This window comes from Alosa pseudoharengus, unplaced genomic scaffold, assembly GCF_046254945.1.
Source record: "Alosa pseudoharengus isolate Yale_2024_CS ecotype anadromous, Long Island Sound unplaced genomic scaffold, YU_APseudo_1.1 YU_APseudo_1.1_scf_17, whole genome shotgun sequence".
NCBI lineage: Eukaryota > Metazoa > Chordata > Actinopteri > Clupeiformes > Clupeidae > Alosa > Alosa pseudoharengus.
This window is the reverse complement of record NW_027468640.1, coordinates 25748332-25759936: the sequence shown is the minus strand read 5'-3', so window position 1 is coordinate 25759936 and position 11605 is coordinate 25748332. Positions and strand designations below refer to the sequence as shown.

The window sequence follows — 11605 nt, the reverse complement described above, 5'->3', positions numbered from 1 at the left end:
AATTACTTAATTTTTTTTAGGTAACCATTTGCACTCAATTTAATTTAGCTACATCCAGCCATATAGATTTAGTTGAATTTGCTTAATATTCTCTAATGCAAGAATTACTTAATTTTTTTTAGGTAACCATTTGCACTCAATTTAATTTAGCTACATCCAGCCATATAGATTTAGTTGAATTTGCTTAATATTTGTATATAATTTCATTGGTAAAAATTAAGTTAAACTTCAAATTCAGGTTAAATAGTATTAACTTAAATCTCAAACAGAAATGGTATAACTGTCTTTATTAAAACAAATGTTCAACACAGAAACACACATATGAACACACATTGTGACCCTTTGCTCTAAAAAATAATAATTTTCCCGCTCTCAAACCAAAGCAAAAGCAAAGGCAGTAGTGCCAAAGAGAGAGAGTGTGAGCACCAAAAGAGAGAAAGAAAGATTCAATAAATGGTTGTGAACCTTTGACCAAAGCCAAACACCTTACCAGTGAGTGATTGTGTGTGTGTGTGTGTGTGCGTGCGTGCGTGTGTAAGTAAATGTGCCGAGATAGAATGACAGAAAGACAGTGAGAAAGAAAGAATGAGAGAAAGACAGTGAGAAAGAAAGAAAGGTTCACAACCATTTATTGAATCTTTCAAATCAAGTCAATCATGACTGTGTGTGTGTGTAAAAGTGTGCAGAGAGAGAGAGAAAGAGAGACAGCAGGGAAGAGAGAGAAGAGGCCCACTTGCCCATCTAATGATTTGGTTCTTAAGATTGAGAACCTTGGGTAGGAGCTTATCACCATCCATCTGAATGACAACTTTTTGCATGAATTTGTAATACTATTGAAGAGTTCAACATTGATTCAATGTGTATATGACCCCTAGCTTCACCAAAGTCCTTTTAGGCAAGTCCCTGCACTCGGCAGCCATAATGCAATGCTTTTTTGGCACTCATCGGGCATCCTATTCGGCAGAAATGCGCGTGCGCAAGGCTTCACGACACCAACCTTACTCCAGCACCGAGTTCACAACACATGATTGGAGGATTTTTTGAGTGCTGTGTCTCCTCATTAGAAAGTCTCTGGCTTCACTGCACAGCCTTGTGCAACAGACCAAGGTTCCTCCAAAATGATGCCTCCATCCACAACGATGCCGATGTCCTCATGTTCCAAGGGGTGGTTTTCTCTTGACACCTCCTTGCCATGGATATGCTGTACAAAATTTAAAAAGCTGCTTTAGGTTGACGCTTGAGAAAAGGTACGAGCTGGGAACTGGCTTAAAGGTTTTTGGCTTAAAAATTGGCATAAAAATGCAATTTTTATTGCAATTTCAACATGCCCTTGGTTAGTGTTACTTACCATGTACATGTATGAGAGAATCATCATCTTCACCAAAATAAAGGCACGGGGTCTTGATGGCTGCCTCCCTCCTCAGATGTACAGTCTCTGTCTGTTCAGATACAGGGATATTAATTATTTTGTGAAAATACAATCAATACTCTAAATAATAATAACCTCTATTTATAAAGCACTTTTAATACGGAAGATTCAGTTCAGAGTGCTTTGCAACAGAAAACAGGCATTTGGCAAGCATTTCTTTCCCCTGTATTGGTTGAAACACACCCCATAATCACGTCCCAACGAAGCAGCGCCAGACTTAAATTCTGACAGGAATTGAGTATAACGACATCAGGCTAATAAGTGAGTGTACCAGTTGGGGAAGGAACAATGTGAGCAACGGGAAAATGAGTGAGTGGGTAAATGTATGACGACTCATGTAGTCGTATCAACCCTGAGGAGTCCAGTTATAGTTAAACACAAAATTATAATGCCTCTATCTGTCGCTATGTTGTAATAAGGAACATAAGAGCAATGTGTGAGTAGGGTGACTATAAGTGATGGCAGTTGCAAATAGCAGAAACAGATCCAATGTGATCATTGTATGTAATATGTAAGAGAAGTAAACAATAATAGTAATACAAACTTACACCTTGCAAAATCCTCAAATGTTTGGTCATTTTATGTCCTTTAAACCTTCTTCTGGAACTTATGACCTTCTTCTTCTGGAAAACGGCGGTCACTGGACATCCAAGGTTACGCATCTTTGACCTGTAGCTTGCCTGAATACCCAAGCATCACAGGCATTTCCTGATCCAGTCATCAAGCAAGGACATTTCTCAATACCTGTAACTAAAGAGGATAGAAACACATTTATAATATAAATATAAAGTATACATTTATGAAATATACTTATTTAATACATACACAAATGGTACTAGTTAATCAAACGATTTTGACACTTCATTTAATTGACATTTGACACATTATCTTACAATCTACCAACAATAGCTACACAGCCCTGCTTGTTGGTCTGACTGTCCCCTTGAAGGGAAAACATTTCGAATTTCAACACCATGGAACAAATAAAATGTTCAAGCAATATCTGCTTAACAGGTGCGTAGCATCAGCCTGTCCAGATCTTGCACTGCTGTTGAGTTTGAGAAATGCCACCACCACCACCATGCATATTCAGCGCTGGCGATGACATGAAATAGTGGTACTCCATTACTGACAGAATAAATAAACACGTTTCTAAACCTAGGGTAAATGTGGCTTTTGCCCAACATTGTCCGAGTTATGACCTGACCTAATCACTCACAAAACATGCGTCCTATTTCTTTCCTTTTTACATGTACCTTGGCCTGCATTCTGAGTCTCCAAACAAATGTATTTTGCAAACTCGGCATTGCTCAAGTTAAGTGTCAGTTGACTCCACAGGGGTCGGTGAAAACGTGTTTGGTCTGCTGCATAACGTGTTCGGTTAGCTAACTAGCAACGTTAAGGTCAACCATATTTCAGGCAAGATCTGTGTTCCAATTCAGTTAGCAGCTAATGTTAACTGTACAAACATTAATGGGTCCACTGAGTTTCAACGACCTAAATTGTCTAACATTAAGGTATATATTCATTTTGAAGTTATTCAATCAATTACGTCGAGGAGGTAATAAAAGTAAACTTTAAGATGAACTTGTTAGCCCAGTTAACATTATATTGGAGTAGAACTGCTAGGTAAAGTTAACTTTAGCTAGCTTGCTAGACGATTTCTTAAATATTCAAGAAAACAGCTCTATCGTGTCAAATAAGGCAATTAAAGACACTCCAAATTTGTAATGGTAAACTGACTGTCAAATGACGTTTAATAATATACCACTTACCGTTAAAAGTCAAAAGCGAAGATTTCAAGTGCAGATCCCTTCAAGCCAACGGAACCGTTTGCAAAATGGAGGACAATCATCTTTTGGCAGCCAAATAAACGCATGCGCAGCACTGCCTCTGAAGCAAAACCCTTTTTTCTTGCAGATATTACTTAACTGAAATTAGTTTTTTGTAAAACACAAACAAATCTGAAGCAAACCCCTTTTTTTCTTGCAGATATTACTTATCTGAAATGAGTTTTTGCAAAACACAAACAAATTGAGTATATAAATACAGTTTCATTTAAGAAAAAAATACTACATGTCAAAATCACTTTTTTCAGTGTTAGCAACTATGGTTTTAGGAAACGCACCCCAGACTGGTAGCTCTGGCCCTTTCTGGTGGGTACAGTCTGATACACTGTCCTTGCCTTGGTCATGTTGACACGACACGTGGTTTCTCTCTCTTTTTATGAGTCGTTTCGTTGGGGTCGGGTCATCATCGCTCGCTCCGCTACGAGGATTTGCGGTGACGTGAACACAACCCAGAAGTAGCATGGAATCTGTCCTTTGAAGTTTTCTTTTTCCATAAAGTATGCGCAACAGCTCTTCTGTTCGTTCACAAATGATTTCCCTTTAAAACGCGAGGGTCACTCTTTCCCTATCATCTATAGTTATGGTGATTAGGATAAAAGAGAACCTAAGAAACTTTTGCACGCTAATCATTTACAGTATGTTCCAGCATTAGTCACCCTCCATTCAGAGGTAGCACCCTGCCAATCCATCTGTAGGCTATAAAATATATTTAGGTCCCATTATTTAAAGAAAAGACCTGCACTGCTTTGGTGCACATAAAATACTCTTTTGGTGCACATAACATTCGCTAATACCATGTATGTTAATAACATGATGGGAATTCCAATGACCTCAACAGGTGGAAGGTACTTAAACAACAAAAAAACGAACAAAGGAGGAGGTTCACACTCCTCTCCTCCCCTCTTTCACCTTTTACCCATTCTCTACTTCTCTCTATCACTCGTTTAGCAACCTCAGTGTAGGAAGAGAGGCAGAGGCCAAGAACGCAGAGCCAGCAGCTTGTCTCTCTCTCTCTCTCTCTCTCTGTCTCTCGCTTTCTCTCTTTGTCTCTCTCTCTCTCTGTCTGTCTCTCTCTCTGTCTGTCTCTGTCTTTCTGCACCACTCCTGCTTTAGCACCTCCGTGTCCAACGCCCAGTGGTGGATAACTGAGCCGTGCCACCCTGCCCAGTGTTTGCTGCCTGTGGCTCCAATATTTTGGGGTGGAGGCTCCTTCAGAGTGGCGGTCCGCTGGGACTATGCCACGGTGGCTTCCGCGGGGCCTGTCTGGGGCCGGGGCTGGACGTACCGTGGGCCCGGTCCAACCGAGGCGGGCCGTGCCCCGTAAACTTTTATGCGATGTATCGTTAGTGCCGCCGCTGCCATCGTTGCCGCTGCTGCTGTCGTCATGGACACCGCCGGGGCCTCTTGCCGACCGCCTGGCCATGCCAAGCCCAACAGCCGGTCTTTCCCCTCCACAGCAATAGCTAAAACACAGCCTGTCTGTGTTTTTTCCCTCTCTCTCTCTCTCTCTCTCTCTCTCTCTCTCTCTCTCTCTTTCTCTATCCCCCTCTCTTTTTTTGGGCTGCCATTCAAACACTGACCACAACCATTATGCTTCCAGCCACTACGCTGGCAGAGGTGTGATCTTAGCCTCCTGAACAGAAACACACACACACACACACACACACACATAGACACAGACACACTGAATATGTCTGTCACTCCAAAGCCTAAATGAATTACATGTACACATACTGTTGTTGTTTGAGTTTAACACATGTCTCTCTGTTTGTCTACATTTCATGTCATTCTGTTAAAAAAATACAAATTCACTCATCGTCTCCCCAGGGGTGTTACATTCAAGGTTAAAGCCTCAGACATATTTTGACAAGACATGAATATTGTACTCCCCCTCTTTACAGATTATCAACTTAGGAGCGCCGTAATAGACCTACTAGAGAACAGCACTGAGTGACATCTCCTCTTGAGACTTGAAAGATTCCATTTACTTCACTATGTAAGGAGATGAAGTGATTTATTTGTATAAAATTAGTGGTGAAGAGAACACACAATGGATTTTTCTGTAATGGGCTGAATTGGCTTATAGCTTTATTCCCCTTAGGCTACACCAAAGCTGCATAAACACACTCCTACTAACAACATGGGTAACACAGGAACAGCAGTACTGTAAGTAAGTAAATACTACTGACGCCCACTGTAAGTAGTAAATACTATCCTAAGAAAATAGCTACTGTGGGCATTCACCACTGACTGACAGTTGGTCTGAATTATTCCAGAGAAGGGCTTATATTTACCAAACAAGGCTGAATTGAGCTGTGGCCAATGCTGAACTCTGCTGCCCAATCTGATTACAGGAAAACAGCAGCCAATACTCTGCCAGCCAATCAGAATGCAATAATCTGCTAGCTATTTTCCTATTCCACTTCTAATTTAATTACACTTTCTGGGAAAATACTTAATGGACGTAAATGTCTCTTGGGTGTTCTTTAAATCTCAAAACCTTTTTGTCTGTCCCTTCAGTAGTACTGTATGTGAATGTGTAGCAACACTTTGTTTTCCCTCGTTTTCTTTTTTTGATGCACTAGGCGTAAATAATGTGTATAATGTGTAAATAATGTGCTTTGGCTGTCCCTTAGAATTATTCTTTTTTTTAACAGTCTTTCTTTCTCATTATCTCCATTTCCCCCGCTTTTTGTTTTCACCAACCGCACATTCCCTTTAAATCATCGAACTCTCAAGCCGACTGACAGTACACTGCCCAAGAACAACACATTTCAAGTGGTAATGTCATTTGTGTCCACACATGCTGGCGGCACAACACCAGACCACCGACACTCTGTCCAGTGCACTTTTTCCACAACCATTTATTCTTTATCACAAGTTACTTCACAGTGACACTGGTGTAAACACGCCTGCGTGAACTCAGCCTGTTAGAATGGAGCTGATGTGGGGGGCAGTCATGTGACAGTCCACCGACAGCAGGACCACCCGTACACTGCAGTTAGTGTATCCACTCAATTAATCATTCTTAAGGGCTGCTCACACCAGGAGCGATAGCTATACCGATGATGGCAAAAACAACTGTTTTAAACATTGCTCTAGCTGACATGAATGACAACGTCCACGCTGCATACTATACATACAATGACATGAAGAACGATATTGTTGGGGATCACTTTCAGAGTGATTTTAAGAATGATAAAAAGCTGACAGTCAATCAGAATCTATAGAATCACATTCATCATCATGAAGAGAGACTTTCGTTGTTGGTCAGTGTGGATGCTTTTATCGTTATAGTTACATATTTATAGTTATCTTTATAGTCATCGTTCCTGGTGTGAACGGCCCTTTACAGACAGACATCAGCAAGACCACACTCAGGCTACAGGCAGTACAAGCCCTTACTCATCCTTAGTCATAGAATATGTGAAATGTTGTTTCTTTTGGTAATGTGGAAATTTCCTCCACAGATCTTATGTTGAGCAAATCAGCAAATCATCTTTACAACCTCAGGGATTTGCCCCCCCCCCCCATATTGGATTTTCCACCATTAGAAGTGTTTTTCACGCTCTATATTTCTTTTTCACACTTCTTCGAAAGTGCTTTTTATGATTTCCACAAAACCTACATTGGTTACTCCGTGCTGATAGGTTTAATCCAGAACAAATCTTGAGAAAAAAAAGGAGAGAGTAGGGCAGATAATATGTGAGAAAATGAAATATAGAGGGGGAAACGTGAAGTATAAGACTGCTTCAAAATCGCATTAGTGTGAGGAAAAATAATTTGGCTGAAGAACCCAGCTTGCATTTGTTTGTTTGCTTTCTTAGAAATTGCTGAAGACTAAAATGGAAAAAGACTCGGGGCCCGTTGGATTGCTGCTCACTCTTTTCCCCTCCTCCGCCTCAGTGATTGTGAGATGATGTGCCCTTTAAAAAGTGATCATCAGTACATTGGAAGTGATGCTGTGTATGGATGTCTAGCCTATCTGTGTCTATGTGCATCACTGAACTCATGTGTTGATGTTCGTTTGAGTCTTCACTGAAACTGCATAACAACCTAATTAGTGTTCCTCAAGGGACATCATCAAGAAACCTTGTGTAAACTTCTTGTGTAGGTTTTATATCTATATCTGTATCTATATCTATGTCTATATATCCATATATGTCATCTGATGGCAGTGAAAAGTTTGAAAAGCCCTAAAGAACTCAATGTTTTTATTTTTTGAGCCAAGAAAGAGTCCTCAAGCTGAGACACACTGATGGAGTCGCAGTCTCCTTTCCTCACTCATCTCTCTCTGTCCTCCAATGGGCACACGTTGAAACAGCAGCGGCCCCTGCTCAGGGTGATGGTATTCATTAAAAATACTCTCTCTTTTTACACAGATACATTGCCATGCAATAAAACGTCCAGAAATCGACTGCCTCTTTCATGTCGTGACCACAACGCCTGTCCTCGATTGCTCGATTTATGACTTTTCCTTCTCTTTCTTTCTCTCGCTCGCTCTCTCTCTCTCTCTCTCTCTCTCTCTCTCTCTCGCTCTATGGCTCGCACTCTCGTCCCTCCAGTGCTCTGCTGATCCTTTGCCTGGACAGTCAGTCTTCCAGACCACACCATCGGCCCTGTCCAGACTTGGTCCAATGGGCCTCTTAAAAATGTCTTCTGTGACAGATGCCCCCCCCCCCTTCCCTTCTTTTATTTCTTCGCTTGAAATGGCTTCGCAGAAGTTCCATGATGCTCTGCGAGTGCTCGTGAGGTGGAACGCCGCGTGCGCAAGGGATTTTGGTCGTTCATTCCTCTTTTGGTCCCCCCCCCCCCCCCCACTCCTTCCCCTTCCCCTCTACCCACCACAGCCAAGACAACAGCACCTTTGTACGGCCAAACGGAGTTCCCACAACTCCCCACGTCTCCCAGAATGAAGCACCGCTACCGTTGTAGCAGCAACCTGCCACACATCTTTGAGCTTGTGTTTCTGGCTGAATGAAAGAGAGAACTGTGAGAAATAGAGAGACTCCCCCCTTTTTCCTCCGCGCTCGCAGACGGATCGAGGTGGTTAAAGGAGCTGGAAAAGATGAAGGAAGAATTGTGGGGCAGATTTCATGGTCGTCAATGTGATAGCTCCAGAAGCAAAGGGAGGAGAGGAGGAGAGGAGGAGAGGAGGAGAGGGGGAGAGGAGGAGAGGGGGAGAGGGGGAGAGGAAGAGAAGAGAAGAAGAAAAAATACAGGGGGAGGCGTGTGGAGAGGGAGAAAAGGTGAAAAGTGCAGCGGTCCTCTGCTCCGTGTCCCTCTGGGCTTTACGGAGCGTTTACAGACAGAGCATCACTGGACATACGGGGGAGCTGGAGTCAGTGATTGAGACCATGCAGCGAGGTGTTTCAATGTGTGTGTGTTTGCGTCTGTGAGTGTGTGTGTGTGTGTGTGTGTGTGTGTGTGTGTGTGTGTGTGTGTGTGTGTGTGTGTGTGTTTGAGTCTGTGTGTGTGTGTGTGTGTGTGTGTGTGTGTGTGTGTGTGTGTGTGTGTGGTGTGAGAGAGAGAGAGGGAGAGCTTGTGTGTACACGTGTGTGGTCAGGGTCAGACAGCGGTCACTATGTCAGCCAGGACCCATCGGAGTCAACAGCCAGCCATCACCCGCACAGGTACTAATGGCTAATTTGTACGCTCTAAGCTCTCCAGAGCTATCAAAACACAAACTGCTCGGGGTTAAGAGATCTCCCCTCCCTGTGGACATCATTCCACATCTCTCTCCCTCGCAGATGCAGATGGAGCCGAGAAACGGGCTGCAGGTGAACGGCCTTGTCCCTCTCATCCGGTTTGACAATTACCGAGTCCCTAGGTTTGCACCATCTCTGGCCACACACCTGCAAATACCTCTCTCTCTCTCTCTCTCTCTCTCTCTCTCTCTCTCTCTCTCTCTCTCTCTCTTTCTCTCTCTCTCTCTCTTTCCATGAACAGTAGGAGCTTCTGGACGATTGCCAGGAAAACAGGTCAACAGGTCTGGCCCAAGCTTTGTTGCCTGCAATCCCACACACTATCAAGAAGGAAGCTTTTCCTTGCATCCAGACACAGCTTGGGAGGAAAACAGCACCGAGATTGGGGGTGACGTTACGTCTGATGACCCACAGGTAAGATTACCCACAGGTAATAAAAGTTTACAAAGGCGGAGAAGAGATGCAGTGGACCAAATCTTTATTCCACTGTGAGAACTCATACAAGGGTCAGATAAGTGAAGTGTATGAGCATAGACACATTGCTTCCCACATCTGTGTGAAGTTTGCATCACATGAATTACAAAGCCTTTTAAGTTGGGTCAAGGGCTTCAAAGCAGATGATGGAATATACAGCTACAAAACAGTACTTTCTATTTAAAGGTCAAGGATGGACTTTCCTTATGGTAAAGCTGTCTCCATTTTATGTATGCAAGTCTATGCCTCCACACGAGTTTGTGTATGTGTGTTTGGCTATTCTCTCAGATATGGAAAAGTAGTGGTCATTCCTTTCCCAGTTATGCGGCAGCGTTTTCTATGGTGTAGGCATTTGATCTACAAGACTAGACAGCAAACTCCTCGTCCCAATTTAAAACAGAATTCCGAAATGCAAAACCAGGACATTCATTCTCTCCCTTTCCTCCCTCTCCTCACTCTTTTTCCAGCATCTATTGATGGTCTGCAAGACGACGCCAACTGCAAGGCATCACAAAATAAGGCTTGAGGGGAAGCAAGTCTTTTAACAGAGACCCATAGGAGGTATGCATTGGTCTGCAGCTATTTCCAGTCCAAACAGAGCACTGACAGACTCAATGACAGAGAACACAGGAGAGCGCTTTCTCTTCACAAGGTCAAGTAAAGCAAAAAGAGTTGTACATTTATTCATTTGTGTTCTGAGGGCTATCACAATTTTTTTTCTCGTTTGGCTCGCCATCTCTCTCTCTGTCTCTCTCTGTCTCTCTCGCTTTCTGTCCATCTCTTTCTCTCTCTCTCTCTCTCTCTCTCTCTCTCTCTCTCTCTCTCTCTCTCCATCTCTCTCTCTCTGGCTCTCTTTCTCCCTCACTTTCGCTGCTTCATACCCCTTCCCTGACCCCAGTGCCTCAGTGGAGCGAAATGCATGGAAAAAATCCTCTCCGTTTGAGGCACTTCCAGCCATCTGGTTCACAGAGGGGCCAATGGCTCCTGGAGCTGTGGCCAGACTGAGGGGGCTGGAGCTGGGGTGTACTGGGCGGGATGCAGGGGACGACGGGAGGGGTGTGTGGGGTGTGTGGGGGGGTGGGGTGTGTGGGGTAGGGGTTGGGGGGGGGGGGCGGCTTTGGGGTGGACGTGTCGATGGGCCTGGTACTGGTGGGGTAACGTTAGTTCACTCTTTTATAGGTACATGGGTTATGTATTTCACGCCTTTCGCTGAACAGGGCCAGAGGTGAAGTATGCGCCACTAGCCAGAGGGCAGCCAGAGAGAGAGAGAGAGAGGGAGAGAGAGAGAGAGAGAGGGAGGGCAAGAGCAAGAGAAGAAGGACCAGGAGAGGTGGAGAAAGATTGTAAGGAGAAGCCGAGGAAAAGGAAGACAGGGCTGGAGTCATTCTGCATTCTGTTCTCCTTTGTTTAAATCAAAAAGAGAGGAGAGGAGAGGAGAAGAGAGGAGAGGAGAGGAGGGGTGGCTGCCCAGGCATTGCTGCAAATCACTGTGAACACATGGTGAAGGATTTACAGGGGTGTCGGGCCGTTGCATAAGTGTTTAACAAGCCTGTGTTTCTGACTGCTGTTGGCTTTGAGTTTTTACCCTGATGCTGGTAGCTGGTCAGCGAGGTCAGAAGGCCTTCAGGTCTATTAGCAAGGAAGACCCTGAACTATATAAAGGTGCGCATATGGCATGCGGACATGCGTGTTGGAGCCGAAATGCTCATTACTATAAAAATCACTCGAGCGACTCGAGAAGTAAAAGTTCACATCGCTCGGCTCTATGTTTTGTTTGTGATTAGACGTAAGAGAACATGTTTGGATGTTAACCTCGCTGTGCCCCCAAGTAGATTTCCACAAACAAATAACCTGGACAAATCGCTGCTTCATTAGTGCTTGGAGCCGTGCCAGCCCTGATCACGTTCCCGTTCTTCCTTCTGCTCACCAAGCCTTAACGGGGTTAGTAAAACGCACCCGATTAAATGGCGTGCCAGTGGCTTGTGTTTGTGGTGTTGGGTAATTGTGTTCTTGTGTTTTATTTGGGTTTAGATACAGGCGGCTGGGTGGCTTTCGAGTGTATGGTGGTAGTGATGGTGGTGTGTGTGTGTGTGTGTGTGTGTGTGTGTGTGTGTGTGTGTGTGTGTGTGTGTGTGTGTGTGTATGTG

General features: G+C 43.9%; 1 long non-coding RNA gene across 1 annotated transcript; it reads right to left on the bottom strand.

Annotated features, from left to right (window-relative positions):
• Window positions 1-1267: 1267 nt before the first annotated feature.
• LOC143128048 (uncharacterized) lies at window positions 1268-3501 on the bottom strand. The gene is made up of 3 exons (XR_012987792.1): window positions 3205-3501; window positions 1978-2179; window positions 1268-1439 (listed from the first exon to the last, which is right to left on the bottom strand). It is a non-coding gene; the product is annotated as an uncharacterized LOC143128048 (long non-coding RNA).
• Window positions 3502-11605: the final 8104 nt, after the last annotated feature.